Here is an 18653-nt window from a genome sequence, read left to right on the forward strand (position 1 = left end):
CATATTTAGCAGCTCCTTTTGTGCAAAAGCAATGCCTGCTCCCGCAGGAGGCATGGAGCTGGCTGGGAACGAGGGGGTATTGAGGCTCCCCCCGCAGTACCATTGCACACTGGGTACCCTAGATGTCACTCAGGAAAGATGGCTGGGCCCGTAGTATGGGGTTTCTGGGGCAGAAATCAGCCCTGGAAGGGGGGCCGTAGGCTAGAGTAAAAAGCATTTTTTTTAAATTATATGGCCGGAGTTGCAGTGGATCTGTGGATCTACTGTAAAAAAAAAAAAAAAAAAAAAATGAAGCACATGCTCCAGCGCTTCATTATTATAAAGCCCCCAGGAGGGATAAGTCCAGGGGGATTTGCTTTAAATGCTGTGGGGAGGGCTCCTTGACCCCTCACGCTGCCCCGGGGACCGCCACCTCCCAGCAGCTTATGAATAATATGCAGAGGGCCCCAGAGCCCTCCCCTAGAGTCCATGGGTCTCCCTTTAAATTACTACAAGTATGCAAATGTGCAAATCACCTGAAAGCTCCGCCTGCTTCGCCCTGCACTGTCCACCTTAGCAATATGCAATGGTCTTCCTGCCTTTTATCAGGATGATGTCCAGCTTACCAAGAGGCCCCTCAGTGCGTTTCCTGCTGATTTAGGTTGCACATTCTTGATTCCGAGGAATATGAGGACTTCTCCACAAAACAAAGAAGCACTTAAGTTTGGCGGAGATATAAGTCTTAGTAGTCTTGTTGGCCTCTCATGTTATCACAGAATTCTAGAGAAAGACACATAAGGAACAATCACATTGCTAAACACACACAATGTCTCGGTCCATTATGCACCTGTAGTGTAGAATAGACACTGGATATTTATCCAACGAGAGAGCACTTACTAACTAACCAGTAGAAAGTACTTCAGTTTAGTAGACATTTTGTGCAAAACTGTAGACTCTTGTTGGATAAATGGGCAAGTGCGGTTCCTTTGTAGCCAAGTCACTCACACAGCTACTAACACACCCACACAGACACTCTTGCATCCACTCACAGACCCACTCATAGACTCATGCACTCACTCACAGACCCACTCAGAAACTCATGCACTCGCTCAGAGACGCACTCAGAGACTCATGCACTCACTCACAGATCCATTCAGTAACCCATGCACTGATTCACAGACATACTCAAAGACTCATGTACCCACTCACAGACCTACTCAGACACTCATGCACCCACTCAGCGGCCCACTCAGACACCCACGCACCCACTCACAGACCTGCTCAAAGACACACACCCACTCACAGACCCACTGGAAGAATCACACACTCACTCACAACCCACTCAGAGACTCAAAACCCCACTCCCAGACCCACTTAGACACTCATGCATCCACTAACAGACCCACTCAGACATTATGTACCCGCTCACAGACAAACTCAGACTCTCACACACCCACTCACAGACCCACATAGACACTCACACACACACTTATAGAGGCACTCTCACACCCACTCTCACACCCAAAGACTGCCTCTCACACCTACTCTCACACCCAGACAGGCACTCCCACACCCACTCTCACACCCACATAGACCCTCTCAGACTCACTCTTATACCCAGGCAGACACTATCACACCCGCTCCCAAACCCAGAGACACCCTCTCACACCTATTCTCACACTCAGAGAGACAGGCCCCGCGGCGAACACCCATGCCACTCAGTTGGAGGCCATGCACAGCGCAGAGTTGGGTGGTTATAGGGGGTTGGCCGCAGGCCCTGCAGCTAACCCCTTCACCCACGACAAAGGATGTGCGCAGCAGTGGTTCAATTAATGTATGGTAATTAAAATTACTTTACATTTAAAAAAACATAGAAATTCAATGACAAAAACAAAAGTTACTGGGATGTTATAGTTAGGAGATAGAATTAAAAAAACATAGAAATTCACAGAAAAAAAACAAATGTTACAGGGACATTATCGTTAGGTTCTGAATTTATTCGTACCACACCTTAGAAATTCAGCAGTTAGAGTTATTTAAAGTAACTATAACTTGCGCCCTAAGGTAACTTTAACTCATGCCCTGGCCATGCACTGCTAATTACCCCAGATATTACAGCACTCATGACAACTTCTATAACATTATTAAAAATATACATGAAGCTTTAGTAGTCAAATTAATGAAGAAAAAACTGTGCATGGCATGTTATAGTGACTTGAAATAACGCTAACTATAACTGCTGAATGTCAAAGCTTTTGTATGAGTAAATTCAGAACCTAACTATAACGCCTCTGTAACTTTATTTTTTTTCCAGTGAATTTTTATGTTTTTTTAATTCCAGGAAAAAAACTTTTTTTGTTTTGGTGTAATTCCATTCAGTAGTTTTTGAGAAATTAAGAAGAAAACAAATTTGTATGTATAGGGAAGCGAAGAATTCGCGACCCCCCCTGATCTTGTGCTGAGATCTGATTGACTGACAACATTTCAACAACAGAAGCCGTTGAAAAGTTGTCAGCTGAAGCCGAGTCCCAGAAAAAAAGTACTAAATAAAGAAAAGGGGCCAGGGTACGAATACCCTGACCCCTTAGGTCTGGTGGTGGCCCTCCCCCGCTAAAAAGCAATTTTTAATTTTACGGCCGGAGTTGTGGTGGATTCGCGGATCTGCCATAAAATAAAAAAAAATTAAAAAGCGCAGGCTCCAGTGCTTCGTTATTATGAAGCTCCAAGGTGGGCCAAGTCCTGGGGGCATTTGCTTAAAAATGTGTGGGGGGGGGGGCACTTAGCCCCATCCCGCTGCCCAGGGGACCTTCTGCTCCTCGGGGCTTATGATTACTATGTGGGCGGGCCGCGGGCCCCACTTCTGCCCTGGGGACCACCACCTCCCTGGGGCATTAAAGTAATAATATGTGGGGCCTCTGTCCCCCTCCCACTGTCCCAGGGACCACCACCTTTCTGGGGCATTAAAGTAGTAATATGTGGGAGGGGATGCATGGCCCCCTCCGCTGACCATTTGGACCACCACCTCCCCAGAGCGATCAATGTAATTTATGCGGGGGAACCTGTGGCTGCCCCACATGCCAGTAAGCACCATCCTGTGGAAAAATTCTTCAATTGTATGGGGGAGGCCCATCTGCCTCCCCCACAGCCCTGGGGACCACCTCCCCCCGGTACTTCAGTTTATTGATTTGTGGGGGGAGGGAGGGGCATGTGGCCCCCCCTTTAGCCCCGGGGATCACCACCTCCCCGGGGCATATGTAAAAATGATTACTGGAGGTTCGTTTTAGACCCCCTATAGCCCCGGGGACCACCACCTCCACAAGGCTGTAATTGTAGGACGGCCCACCCCTCAAGGAGCTATTGATGGCCCGGGGGACCGCCAAAGACCATATGTGGCAGTGGTTGGATTAACGTATACTAATGTAAATTAGTATCTGTTAAAAAAAACATAGAAATGCACTGAAAAAAACAAAGGTTACAGGGCTGTTATAGTTAGGAAATAGAATTTACAAAAAACATAGAAATTCACTGAAAACAACAAAGGCTGCAGGAACATTATAGTTAGGAAATAGAATTTAAAAAACATAGAAATTCACTTAAAAACCAAAGGTTACAGGGACGTTATAGTTAGGCTCACATTTTAAACGTACCAAACCATAAAAATTCACCAGTTATAGTTAGAGGTATGTAAAGTAACTATACCTCATGCCTTAAGGTAACTATAACATGCGCCCTTGCTATATCTTGTGGACTCTTACTACCCAAACACAAGCCCTTTGTTACAAAATGTATCACTATATAAAGTGGTGCAATTCTACACTTATCGAAATAATGTAGCATAAGATGTCAATAGTGGAAATTTTTGAGTGTCAGGGACAAATGGCTTTTTCATACATTGTTCAAAACCTACACTCATTAATAACCATACACTTACTTGTGAGAACGAAGATAAAAAACAATTCTATTTGTTGCCACTTCTACAGCTTTTTAAACTGTGGTAGAATGAGTGAGACATAATTGGACCTTATGATTCCTATGAAGCTGCGTTTCAAGCATTTAAAAATTACATTACCAATCCAGAATTTCAGAGCCTCCTACAAATGTCAGAAGAAGAGATATCAGAAGATAATAAAAATAATGTGGGAATATTATGCAATACTGGAACAAGTAATAACCCTTTCAATTCAACACATGCAGATCCGCTTGGACAACCAAAATTGGTAAAGAAGCTGCTGTTGCTATGGGTGAGGTAGAAGTTGCTGTGGGTGAAGTTCAGAAGGATATACAACCTCAGGATTATCTCATATTCAAATTGAACACTGAACAACTTAAAATATACTAACAAATTCAAGAAGGTGTAGATCATGGACTTCAACATGAACATGGAATATGTCAATGTACTAATATGAGCCTACATTGCAATACATCTTAGGTCAAGCTGGCAAAAGCTTCCTTATAAAGGTTATATTCACTTACATCCATAAAGTGATCGATTCTAATTTGTCATGTGTAGTACCTGCTCCTACAGGATTAGCATCACAAGCTATCCTGCACCACTTAACTTTCAAAACACATTCATTTTTCAAGACATCTTGCAACATGTGTATAACAATGACGGTCTCTTCAAAATTCAAAAAGTTTTTTCATTAACATGTAGAAGCATTTCACCTTAGTACATAAGATTATATCAGTGTACTGAGAATTGTTTTTTTAAAGTGATAGTTTTTTTAAATTAACATAGAAACATTCATGCCTCCTTCTATCGTGACAACAATGCCAATAGTGAACTAAGAGGCATGTCAGTTGTCCTGTTGAACCCTCCGGGTGGCCTGTGTTCTTACTATACATGAACAACATTATAGTTTAATAAATCAAACACAATAGAAGGATTTGTACACCGCATATCCTTAACATAGATATTTCAAGGTGCTCTTACATCTGAAATGAAGAAAACGGAGGCAAAGTGAAATAAAACAATTGCCTAGGAGCACATAATTTGGTCAAGTGGGGAAGCTCAGATTGATCGTAGGATATTTTGGTTTTACATTTTGCAATTCTATTTCATTCTAGTTCAATAATGAAGTTACTTCTTGTTTTACACATGACTCTCCTCCCAACGTAGTGATAGCAAGTAGAGAAGGCTGGTAAAGAGATAGCGATTCAGATACTGCTCAGCATAGCATTGTCAATCTATGACTCTTCTAGAGACTAGGGGGTTAATTTAAAGGCAGTATGGACTGAAACCCTCAAAATAACTCCATGACTCACTGACCACACTATGTACATGCTTCACTTCCCTAACACTGACTTTACCCCAGCCTGTAAATCCCCACTCCCAACCTCTTGGTATCAATGCGGTCCTCGGGAACACCACAGACCATATTTTTGGGCCCCTGGGCAAATGTTTGGGAGTACCCATGATATAGAAGAACCAACACAAAATTGGCATGTTCAACAAGGTTTTTACTTAGCAAAGATTTATATATTCCCATAGAACAGTTTCCTCTTTATTTAGGGTATGCAGTTACAATACACAAATCTCAAGGACTAAGCTTGTATCATGTTTTAATTAACATTAGCTTCTCTGTTTTCAGAGACGGTATGCATTCATAGCTTTGTCTTGTGTGAAAACATTAACAGGACTACATATTAAAGATCTTGGTGACACAAAAATTAGATTAGTTCAAATACAATCGATTGAGAAGAAGGTATACTCCTTCTCTTGGAGAATATCCAGTTCTTGCAAAACCTTAAATGTTTCTGCAAAATAAACAAAATGCTGACATTAATGACCCAGAACTCACGAAAGAATCTTTTATGAAAAAGCATAAAATACATAACATTGGAATGTTTGGATTTCAGTTTTTTAATGACAATGACATTAACTGTTATAGTAAAGTTATTGTAAATGTTCTTCTCTACTTACCTTTTGTGGGAGAACTCCTGCAACATCTTATCCATAAGCCTGTTTGCTACAGCTTAACTAATCTATTTGGCCTACCTGAGTCAGAAAAACACATCTGCCACTGTCCAAGTGGTGTTAGAGATATTGTATATCTCTGTACAGGTACTATTCAATTTCAAATATTCAACAGCAAGATGACAAGAATTCTATATGGCTGTTCTCCAAATAATTGCAAATGAAAGGCAGCCAAATATAGATCTTTTTGGTATAAGCCACTTTTGGGAACATGAATGTTTCCACTGCTTGAATGCAGTTTGCACAATAACATGATTTGAAAGATTTGTTTACATTGCAAGCCCTGATTGTAAACCAATGGCATTTTAAAATGTACTATTTAAAACTGAGCACTCCAACTTTTGTTCTAACTGTAGATCCTAGGTAGTGCCCTCACATTGTTCAATTATGATAAATAAATATGCCATTTTAATGATTTAAAGGAGCTCTGTGAATAATAGAAGAATTTATACTTAATTACACACTTTACTGCCACAAAAATTTATATTTCTGGTCGCACTTTCAAAACTGCTTGGATATTTATCAAACCTATTGTTAGAGGAATAAACTGCTGGAGAAGCACAGCATTTACGTTTTGTTTCACAATCCATCTAATTTGTGCTTTTCCCAAGAGTTTTACCTTATTAGGTAAAAGTGATGACATAGGTGGTCATTCTGACCTCGGCGGTAAAAGGCGCCTACCGCCGGTCAGAAATCCTCCATAATTCCGCCGCGGTCGCGGTAACCCGCCACGGTCATTCTGACCCGCAGCAGCCAAACCTCCGAAAATCCGACAGCCACAACAGACCGCCAGACCAGCGGTCGGCGGAAAAGTGGAGGTGACCAAACCTCCACCGTCACGCCAACAGAAATACGCCCATGCCATTACGACCCACGAATCCACGCGGCGGTCTTTCAAACGCGGTTTACCATTGGCGGTACACACCGCCGCGGTCAGAATACACACAAACGAACAAAACTCAGCCACATTGGCCGATTTGAATTCCACACACCTGATACACATACACACACCACTCCCACACACACAATACAATATAAAACACACACCCACATCACCCACAAACCCCTACGACAAAAAATTCTGAAAGAAGCACTGAGAGACACATCAGCGATCACAGAATACCATCACACAGAGGCACACTACACCATCACCCACACAATATCCACACACAAAACAACACACACCACCACACTCAACACACTTAACTACACATACTCTACCCCACACATCATACACACCACTCCATGGCACCCCAAAGACAGCCCCGCTTCTCAGACGAAGAACTCAGGGTCATGGTGGAGGAAATCGTTCGGGTAGAGCCCCAGCTCTTCGGCACACAGGTCCAATACACCAGCATTGCCCGGAGGACGGAGCTATGGCAGAGGATTGTCGACAGGGTCAACGCTGTGGGACAGCACCCCAGAAATCGGGAAGACATCAGGAAGCGATGGAACGACCTACGGGGAAGGTGCGTTCCATGGTATCCAGGCACAACATCGCCGTGCAGAAGACTGGCGGAGGACCCCCACCTCAACCCCCACAATTTACAACATGGGAGGAGGAAGTCTTGAACATCCTGCATCCTGACGGCCTCGCAGGAGTCGGCGGAGGAATGGACACTGGTAAGTTGAAGCTTCACTACTGCTTCCCCCCCACCTGCATGCCAAATCATACCCCAACCCTCACCCCCATCCTCAAACCCCACCCTCACCCCCACCCCCATCCTCACCCCCACCCTCACCCTCACCCCCACCACCATCCTCACCCCCACCACCATCCTCACCCCCACCACCATCCTCACCCCCACCCCCAGCACACCTATTCCCTGCCAATGTCTCACCATCACAACCCACACATCCCAAAACCTAGGCCTGCATGCGTCCACTAAGCATGGACACCCATCACCAAAGCATGCCCAATGCATATACACATCCCCCCCACAAGCCACCCTCACCAAAGCCCCCACACACGAATGCCAGCACTTGGGGACACGGGAACCCACAGATACACCCATATGCCACACATTGAAACTATAACCATACCTCTATACCCCTGCAGGACCCGACCGTCAACACACCGCCACGGAGGGCCCAGAATTCTCCACACCCCCCACCCAAGAGGCCATCAGCGATGACAGCAGCTCTGTCGACCTGGACACCGATGACCAGCCCGGACCATCGGGGACCTCTGGACAGTCGGTTCCCCTCACACAGGCACAGGCCACTACAGACCCAAACCCCTCTGGGAACACCAGCACAGCTCCCACCCAGCGGGCCCATGCCTCTGTCTCCAGGGCGCGTCAATCTGCGGTGTGCCTACCACTACAGGGCACCCAGGATAACCCACCACCCCAACAACAACAGGGACCTGGGGGCAGTGGTAGTGGGCACACCGGCCAGGGGGCAGAGGCCCAGGGAAACAGGGCAACTCGGAGGGCAGCTGTGCGACAGGGGGGGGACGGGCCCAGGGAACCCACTCTCCACGAGGCCCTCACCACCATCATGGGAGCATACAACCGCTCCCAGGAGACGATGGCGACGGTACTGGCCCGGTTCCAGGAGATCCAGGTACTGCAGGAGGAACACTATCGGGGGTACAGGGAGGACATCAGAGCCCTCACCTCCACCCTGGTTACCATGGTAGGGCTGCTGCAGGACCTCATCAACACCAGGACGGACACTCAACAACAACAAAGGGCCCCTGCCACTAGCCTGGACCAAGAACAGCCAACCACCTCCGCCGGCGCTAGTGGACAGGAGGCCCCCGCACAACAGCAGCCCACCAGACCCCGACCTCCTGCAGGAGAAGAACCACCCCGCAAGAGGGCCCTGAGATCTCGCAAGAAGACAGAGTAGGATGTCAAGACCCCCGCCAGCAAAGGATACCACCTGATGTCATCCCACTGTCCCACATTGTCACCCTGTCCATCCTTGAACTGCCCATGCTCCATCTCTCCACAGGCCTCTGGACAATGCACCTGTGTGACTGTTACTCTGGACTATGCCATGGACATTCCTTCACCATAGCCCCCACCCACTTGAAACCACCCATCCCATTTTGAGCACTGAAATAAACACCCATTTAGCACAAAACTATCTGGAGTCTGGCTGTGATTTCAAAATATTGTAATTGACATGACAGTGCAAATATGTCCTTGTACATAGTGAAGTCAACAAACAGCTGCCACAAAGCTGTAGTCCATGGGGAAACGAAGCACAGGACTCGTAGTGGGGACCCCAGATCTGAAATAGGGAGGGAAAAGCCACAACTCAGTCATCATACACTGGGGCAAATAGACAGGCAGCAGAGATGCAGGAGAGTAGTTCACATTCACTAAATTATGTTTGAATTGTTACCTGTGTCCTATTGGAAGTACTGTTCAATGATTCTGTCCCTGTTGTCTGTTTCAGCCCCGTCGTCTTCCTCCTCGTCACTCTCCACAGGTTCCACAGCTGCCACTACACCACCGTCTCGACCATCCTCCTGCAGGAAAGGCACCTGGCGGCGCAAAGCCAGGTTGTGAAGCATGCAGCAGGCCACGATGATGTGACACACCTTCTTAGGTGAGTACATTAGGGATCCACCTGTCATATGCAGGCACCTAAACCTGGCCTTTAGGAGGCCAAAGGTGCGTTCGATCACCCTCCTAGTACGCCCATGGGCCTCATTGTACCGTTCCTCTGCCCTGGTCCGGGGATTCCTTACTGGGGTCAGTAGCCACGACAGGTTGGGGTACCCAGAGTCCCCCAATAGCCATACACGGTGTCTCTCTAGCTGTTCCATCACGTAAGGGATGCTGCTATTCCTCAGGATGTAGGCGTCATGCACTGACCCAGGGAACTTGGCATTTTACATGCGAGATGTACTGGTCAGCCAAACACACCACCTGGATGTTCATGGAATGGTAACTTTTTCTGTTCCTGTACACCTGCTCCCTGTCTCTTGGGGGAACCAAAGCCACATGGGTCCCATCAATGGCACCAATGACGTTGGGAATATGTTCAAGGGCGTAGAAATCACCCTTCACTGTAGCCAATTCGCCCACCTCAGGGAAAATGATGTAGCTCCTCACGTATTTCATCAGGGCAGACAACACTCTGGATAACACCTTCGAAAACATGGGCTGAGACATCCCAGAAGCAATTCCCACTGTTGTCTGAAATGACCCACTTGCCAGGAAATGGAGTACTGACAGGACCTGCACCAGAGGGGGAATCCCTGTGGGTTGGCGGATGGGGGACATCAGGTCGGGCTCCAGCTGGGCACACAGTTCATGTATAGTGGCACGGTCAAGCCGGTAGGTCAGGATAATGTGGCGTTCTTCCATTGTCGACAGGTCCACCAGCGGTCGGTACACGCGAGGATTCATCCGTCTCCTCGCCAAACCCTGCGGACGGTGCCTAGGAAGGACAACATGGAGCACAGAGTCAAGCAACCCACAGGTACGTACTCACAGCTTGCACAGTAAACGATTCTCTATGCAGTGAATGGCGTGTCTGAGTGGCTATGCAAGGCCTAGGCCTGTGTGACGCAGTTGAAATTGAGCCATGTGGACCCTCGAAATGGCGGCTGCCTGACCTGTGAAGTGTGACAATGGGATGTGAGGTCAATGCGCTGGCGTGGCACACCGCGGCGGTCGGCGGTCGAAGACCGCGGCGCGAAGCCGCATTGGTTAACATTGAAGCCTATGGGTTTCAGGAGCCAATGGCGAAGGGCGCCGGCGGTGGCGGTACGCCCCGCCGCGGTACGCACCGCCGCGGACGTGACCGCCATTTCCTATCTACTTATCCACTTGCGACTTGAACTTTCACAGGAGAGGACCTATACTGCAAGTGTTGCTGTGACCTCGGTCTGGAAGGGACAATGGCTGCTGCGACTGGGGAAAGGACCCCTGCCTTCACTGGAGAGGAGTTGGAGAAACTTGTGGATGGGGTCCTCCCCCAGTATGCGCTACTCTACGGTCCTCCAGACCAACAAGTGAGTTTAATTCAATATGGATTTGGGGCCACTGGCTGGCTTGGGGGCCTGGCGGGGGGCCTGGCGGGGATGGGGGGCATGTTGGGGCTGGCGGGGGGCCTGGCGGGGGGCCTGGCGGGGATGGGGGGCATGTTGGGGCTGGCGGGGGGCCTGGCGGGGATGGGGGGCATGTTGGGCCTGGCGGGGGGCCTGGCGGGGGGCCTGGCGGGGATGGGGGGCATGTTGGGCCTGGCGGGGGGCCTGGCGGGGGGCCTGGCTGGGATGGGGGGCATGTTGGGCCTGGCGGGGGGCCTGGCGGGGGGCCTGGCGGGGGGCCTGGCGGGGATGGGGGGCGTTGGGCCACTGGCAACGAAAATGCAGACAAACTTGAACGTGGTATTTCTCCCTCCCTGTACGTGTCACATAGGTCCGCGCCCATGAGAAGATCGGGATTTGGCGTGCCATTGCCAAGGAAGTCCGGACCCTGGGGGTCCACCATCGACGGGGCACCCACTGCCGCAAGAGGTGGGAGGACATCCGCCGCGGGACCAAGAAGACCGCCGAGTCTCTGCTGGGGATGGCCTCCCAACGTAGGCGGGGTGCCTGCCGTCAACTGACCCCCCTGATGTTCCGGATCCTGGCGGTGGCCTACCCTGATTTGGATGGGCGCGTGAGGGCAGCACAGCAGACACAAGGGGGTGAGTACAAGCATCATCTACTCTGTTGTCGCGCAGTGGAGGTGTCTGGGTGGGGGAGGAGGGCTGTGGGTCCCCCTAGGCCAGGGCGATATCTGTAGGCTGGGCACCCCCGTAAGCCCCTGTGTCCCCAGCCACCACCCTCAGTAGTGTGTCAGTACAGCCATCCCTGGGCCGTGTCATCCATGGGTGCAGTTGTCAACTCTAGGCGTGTAGGGCATGTTCCACGGAATGCGTAGCGGACCCCAAGAGTCTGACTGGACCAGTGAGACGGAGGGCGAGGGGAGCTCCACAACGGGGACGACTGGAGCCTGCAGCGACACGGACACGTCCTCGGAAGGGAGCTCCCTTGCGGGGGTGGCACCATCCATGCCCCCCGCCATTACAGGTACAGCCGCCACCCAGCGCACCATCTCCGCCCTCCCAGAAGCCCCTCAGCGTTCGCCCCGTGCCCGCTCTGCCAGGAAGCCGGGCATCTCCTTCGCCCCAGGCACCTCAGGCCCTGCCCCTGTTACCCCCGCTGCCCTCAGTGAGGAGGTCATTGACCTCCTCCGAACGCTCATTGTTGGGCAGACTACCCTTTTGAATGCCATCCAGGGGGTGGAGAGGGAGGTTCATCGCAGCAATGCGTACCTGGAGGGCATTCATTCGGGTCAGGTTGCCCATCAGCGATCGTTCCAGGCTCTGGCCTCAGCACTGACGGCAGCCATTGTCCCTGTCTCCTGCCTCCCTCTACTAACTCCCTCCTCCCAGTCTCCTGTTCCTCTGCCTGTCCCACCCACACCATCAGACCAGCCTGCACACACCTCAACACCCAAGAGCCGCTCATCCAAACATAAGCACCACAGATCACGCAGACATTCACACAAGCAACATTCCGATGCAGACATGCCAACAGTCACTACCACCTCTGTGACCCCCACCTCCTCGTCTCCCTCCTCCCTCCCTGTGACGTCTACACTCACACCTTCATTCACCTCACCATCAGCCAGTGTTTCCATCACCAGCATACCCTCCACTCCAGTCCGCACACGTGCAGTCACCACCCCCACTGCCATTTACACGTCCCCTGTGTCCTCTCCCACTGTGTCTGTCACCCCCTCTTCCACACCACACAAACGCAGCCACCCACCCACCCAACAGCCATCCACCTCACGACAGCCTCCCGCTCCTGCACCTGCACCCAAAGACAGCAAACTTGTCTCGCCTACAACCACATCCTCTCCCTCCACTCCCATACCCACTGTACCTACCACTCTCCATTGTCCCAAGAAAATCTATCTCTCTACTGCTACCTTCTTTCCTGACCCTGAGCCGCCCCCTCCTTCTCGTCGGGGTAAAAAGAGCACCTCAGCCACCACCAGCCCTGCAGCCCCCTTGACAAGGGTGCAGGGGTATTGGAGCCCACCAGCCTGCAGGTCTGGATCTTCGCCCAGCAGCAAGGGGACAGCCAGCCCACCCCCTGGGAAGAGGAGCAGAAGGCGGAAGGGCCACCGCCGGAGCCCGGATTCGATATCCCCCCAGGACACTAGCCAGCCACCGTCAACAGCCACAGCTCCAAAGGGAGGAAAGGGCCATAGACTCCCGACTAAGGAGGGCAAGGGCAGCAAGGCGGAGAAGTCAGGCAGCAGGCCTGCTGCCCATGGAGGACCCGTCACAGCTGCCCAGGAGGAGCCCGCAACCCCCATAGCCGCTGCCCCGGGAGGAACCGGCACAGCTGCCCCGGGAGAGCCCACCACCCCCATAGCCGCTGCCCAGGGAGGACCCAGCCCAGCTGGCCAGGAGGGCCCCACCACCCACAGCCCAGGTGGGCATTGAAGGAGCACCATCCCCGCTGCCCAGGAGGGCACCACCAGGCAATGAGCAGTTGGCCATAGAATGGCCGCCGTCTCCAGCACCGCTCCGCTGGGGACCGCCGTCTCAAGAACCGCTGAACTGGGCCCTTCAAGGCAAGAACCGCTGAACTGGGCCCTTCAAGGCAAGAACCGCTGAACTGGGCCCCGCCGTCTCCAGCACCGCTCCGCTGGGGACCGCCGTCTCAAGAACCGCTGAACTGGGCCCTTCAAGGCAAGAACCGCTGAACTGGGCCCCGCCGTCTCCAGCACCGCTCCGCTGGGGACCGCCGTCTCAAGAACCGCTGAACTGGGCCCTTCAAGGCAAGAACCGCTGAACTGGGCCCTTCAAGGCAAGAACCGCTGAACTGGGCCCTTCAAGGCAAGAACTGCTGAACTGGGCCCTTCAAGGCAAGAACCGCTGAACTGGGCCCTTCAAGGCAAGAACCGCTGAACTAGGCCCCGCCGTCTCCAGCACCGCTCCGCTGGGGACCGCCGTCTCAAGAACCGCTGAACTGGGCCCTTCAAGGCAAGAACCGCTGAACTGGGCCCTTCAAGGCAAGAACCGCTGAACTGGGCCCTTCAAGGCAAGAACCGCTGAACTGGGCCCTTCAAGGCAAGAACCGCTGAACTGGGCCCCGCCGTCTCCAGCACCGCTCCGCTGGGGACCGCCGTCTCAAGAACCGCTGAACTGGGCCCTTCAAGGCAAGAACCGCTGAACTGGGCCCTTCAAGGCAAGAACCGCTGAACTGGGCCCTTCAAGGCAAGAACCGCTGAACTTGGCCCTTCAAGGCAAGAACCGCTGAACTGGGCCCTTCAAGGCAAGAACCGCTGAACTGGGCCCCGCCGTCTCCAGCACCGCTCCGCTGGGGACCGCCGTCTCAAGAACCGCTGAACTGGGCCCTTCAAGGCAAGAACCGCTGAACTGGGCCCTTCAAGGCAAGAACCGCTGAACTGGGCCCTTCAAGGCAAGAACCGCTGAACTGGGCCCTACAAGGCAAGAACCGCTGAACTGGGCCCTTCCAGGCAGGAACCGCTGGCCCTTTGGCAGACGTGGCAGGGCAGGATCTGTCTCGGGCAGGGCTGCAGGATGTCCTCTGGCCAACATGCCTCCTCCAGTGGCAGTGGAGTCTGTTATGGACTGTTTGGACTGTGGCTTTCCTCTCCCCAGGATGGCCCAGTGGGCAGGCCACCCACTGTATGGACTGTGGCTTTGCTCTCCCCAGGATGGCCCAGTGGGCAGGCCACCCACTGTATGGACTGTTTGGACTGTGGCTTTGCTCTCCCCAGGATGGCCCAGTGGGCAGGCCACCCACTGTATGGACTGTTTGGACTGTGGCTTTGCTCTCCCCAGGATGGCCCAGTGGGCAGGCCACCCACTGTATGGACTGTATGGACTGTGGCTTTGCTCTCCCCAGGATGGCCCAGTGGGCAGGCCACCCACTGTATGGACTGTATGGACTGTGCCTTTGCTCTCCCCAGGATGGCCCAGTGGGCAGGCCACCCACTGTATGGACTGTTTGGACTGTGGCTTTGCTCTCCCCAGCATGGCCCAGTGGGCAGGCCACCCACTGTATGGACTGTTTGGACTGTGGCTTTGCTCTCCCCAGGATGGCCCAGTGGGCAGGCCACCCACTGTATGGACTGTTTGGACTGTGGCTTTGCTCTCCCCAGGATGGGCCAGTGGTCATGGAGTCCCCTCGTGGATCTGGCGTCGTGTACTCAAGTGGCTGAGGTGCCCCCCTTCCCTTCCCCCTGAGGTGCCTGTCCTTTTTTCTTTCTGATGCCCCTGCAGTGTTCTCTCCGTGGAGTTCTTGTCGTGGGACTGGGCCTTGCCCCTTTGCTCAGGACCCCTGTGGTCCACGGACAGTGGTTGGACTACATTTAGTAGCTGTATATATTTTGTACATAGTTTATTTATTTATTTGGATTACTGCTGTCCATTTTCCAATATATCTGCCCGTTTGAGATCTCTTCTTTTGGTCTTTGCATTATTTCGGAAGGGGGGGGTTTGTGGGTTGTGACAGTGATCTGTGGGAATGCATTGATGTGTGTGTTGTAGTGGGTGTGGGTGGGTGGGTGTGTGCCGGTAATCTTTTCCCTCCCCTGTGTCGTAGGTGCAGTACTCACCGATGTCTTCCGCGCCGCCGGGCGTGCTCCTGGTACAGGAGCAGGTATAGGAGTGCGGGGATGACCTGCAACTCGGGTTCCATACTGCCGGAATCTCGCGTGGTGTATGTGGAGGTGAGCGTTTTCCTGTTCGTAGTCTGTTTCCGCCGTGTTTTTATCGGCGGTGCTCCCGCCCCGGAAAAGGTGGCGGATTGGTGGGTCGTGATAGGGTGGGCGGTACATTGTCTGCCGCCTGGCTGTTGGTGGTGACCGCCGCGCTGTTTGTTTGTTCCGCCGTGGTGGTCGGAGTGTTAATGCGGCGGGCTGTGTTGGCGGTTCCCGCCAGGGTCAGAATTGCATATTTTGGACCGCCGGCCTGTTGGCGGGTTGGCCGCCGCTTTATCACCGACCGCCAGGGTCAGAATGAGGGCCATAGTTGCATAACCCTACTTGCTACTCTTGTCTAAGAAACACAGAAAATGTTTAATAAATATTTAGATATTTATGTAAACATATGTCAATACTACCATAGTATGCGTCTTTACAAATTTAATACCACCCATCATTACAACCAGATATAAAACTTAATGGATCCAGACACATTTCTTCCTATATTATTACACTTACCTTTCTGTGAAGTTTATTCTCAGCTTCACTATGTAATACACCTGTGAAAAATGATTAGTATATAAAGCAGCTCTTTATTTCCATGAATATGTAGGTAGTTCTATGAAGAAGGGAAGATAAGAAAAAGTCAAACTAAGGATTTTGGGGAGGGCACTTGTGAGCACTGACCAACTCATGATGAATGTTACAGTCCTTCTCCCCAGACACAATCAGTGTGGCAAAACAGACAGTACTTCACATTAACTGTGTACTGGTCAATAACATGTTGATCCTGCCTCACACGTTAGATTGGCACTACAGATCCAGGTGGTGGAGGTGCTCTGGTTGCACTAGATATCCCTGGCAGTGCAGCAAACAAGCCAGAGGTGGACGGTGTTGCTGGCTTGGTAGATGGGTGTGCTGTTGGGGTGGTGTGAGCAGCTTCTGCCAGCTCCATCTCTTGCCTCCTTTCCTCACTAGCCAGATGTGTGGAGTGTATGGTCTGCACGGGTTTCCGCATGCCAGTAGTACCCAGAGAGTACTGTTGGCCATTCCCATGCGAAATCACCTTGTGACACAGATTGCATGTCACATGCCTTGTGTTTAATTTTTTCTCCCCAGCAGGCAAAGAAAAAAAATGCCAAACCACTGACTCCTTCAGCCACTTGTGCCTCTCAACATCCTGCTCTTCAAGCTCAATGGCCTGCTCTTCATCATTTATTCGATCCTCCTGCTCCCCAACATGGTGATCACCTTGTGCCATGGTTTCTACATCTTTCCCTAAAACTGCAGGCAACTCAAGGTACAACATTTCTAGGACTCAAATATTCTGCTACTCCACCAACCCTAACATCACAAAAATATCTAAAAATATATTGGTACTTTCTATTTGTCAAATTCAAAACCCTTTTAGCCAGTCAAAATCGTTCTTACAATTGCGAAGTACCATGGTACCTCCAAAGTAGTACCATTGTACAGGTGAAATAAAAAAATGAAAACAAATTTTAAAAAATGATTCCCATTTTCATAGAGCCATACATCCACACCTATACATATGCTTTGGAAGTAATATTCACCCTTGCAGAAAATAAATAAATAACATGCTCATTACTAACAGAACATTTCTCATTGGGCTTATAACCATAGCCAAATACTACTGCAATGTCGCAAAATCCCTTTACCAGTACAGAAAACTATTAGAATCTATTACTTTACACCATATACAGACATCACCATGCAAATATAAAACATAAAAGTTTTTTTTTACAAAGTGTGACCTAATAAATTGATTAATTAAATAAAAAAGTTCAATGCAAGATGCATTTCACATGTTCAACATTTCACTACATCTATACACATTATCCCATACTTAAAACACATTCTCACACATTAAACTAACATTGTTTGGTTTGCTAATAAAAAAATAATTGGTACACCATATACATTTATTTGTAACACATTTTCAAAACTAGTGAAGTTCCATGAAAACACCAAAGGTTACACAGAAGTTATAGATAGGGAAAAGTTAGCTAGGGAAAATGGTACTACTCTTAATCCTCAAATTTAAAGTAGACAAACATTTTCAATTGTAAATTTATAGTTGCACAATAACTTTGAAAATTAAAAATCTGTTTCTAATTTCTATGACACACATATGCATCTCAGCTCTTGTCACTTGACTCACAACAGCAAATGAACTATAACTCGCCCTTTCTAAGTGCACTACTTATATCTTATAACATGACATAATGTATAGCATGTATATACATATATACACATATACATATATACACACATATACATATATACACACACCCATATATATGCCTCTTGCCACTGTACATCTATTTTTTCAAATATTGTGATTTGCCATGGCGTAACAATATATATATATATATATATATATATATATATATATATATATATATATACCCAGTTGAACAGGGCCTGACAAACAATAAAAGAAGATCACAGCCCTGCTGTGCCTGACTCATGAAATGCAACATTTTGACACATCTGGTGCGGCTCTACTTTGTGGTGAACAGCACCTGAGCAAGTGATGAGTTTGCTGTAAAGAATGAAGAATGAAACCTAAAAATGTGTGCATTAGATAGCCTTAGAGGAGATTTTAACGGAATTCTATTTTTCTGAGCTCAATTTGAATTTCCAGTGAATCATCTAATTGTGGTCCACTAATATTTGGTCTATTAAGGTACTATGATTATGCTGGTAGTATGAGTGTGCTCATAAAGTCAACACACAGCCCTACATATAAGCTGAAGAGAACAGAGGGTAGGTTTGATGGAGAGATGGAGTTGAGAAAATGTCAACATTGATTAGTATGTAGGGAAAACAAATTCCAGTAACAATATTACTATTGCACATTGAATATACCTGGGACTGCACCCATTGTTAAGCAGGAATTTATGATGCCCAAGAAGTTTTCTTTTTAATATGAGCAGCCATGGATATATGTTATTTAGGGCACTATTTATTTT

General features: G+C 49.6%; 1 long non-coding RNA gene across 1 annotated transcript in view; it reads right to left on the bottom strand.

Annotated features, from left to right (window-relative positions):
- Nucleotides 1–5469: 5469 nt before the first annotated feature.
- The window catches only part of LOC138283409 (uncharacterized), a 404344-nt gene continuing 391160 nt past the window's right edge, over nt 5470–18653 (bottom strand). The window contains exon 3 of the long non-coding RNA XR_011201240.1: nt 5470–5736. This is a non-coding gene — a long non-coding RNA (uncharacterized lncRNA). The remainder of the gene's footprint in view (nt 5737–18653) is intronic.

The sequence above is a fragment of the Pleurodeles waltl genome, chromosome 3_1 (genome assembly GCF_031143425.1).
Source record: "Pleurodeles waltl isolate 20211129_DDA chromosome 3_1, aPleWal1.hap1.20221129, whole genome shotgun sequence".
NCBI lineage: Eukaryota > Metazoa > Chordata > Amphibia > Caudata > Salamandridae > Pleurodeles > Pleurodeles waltl.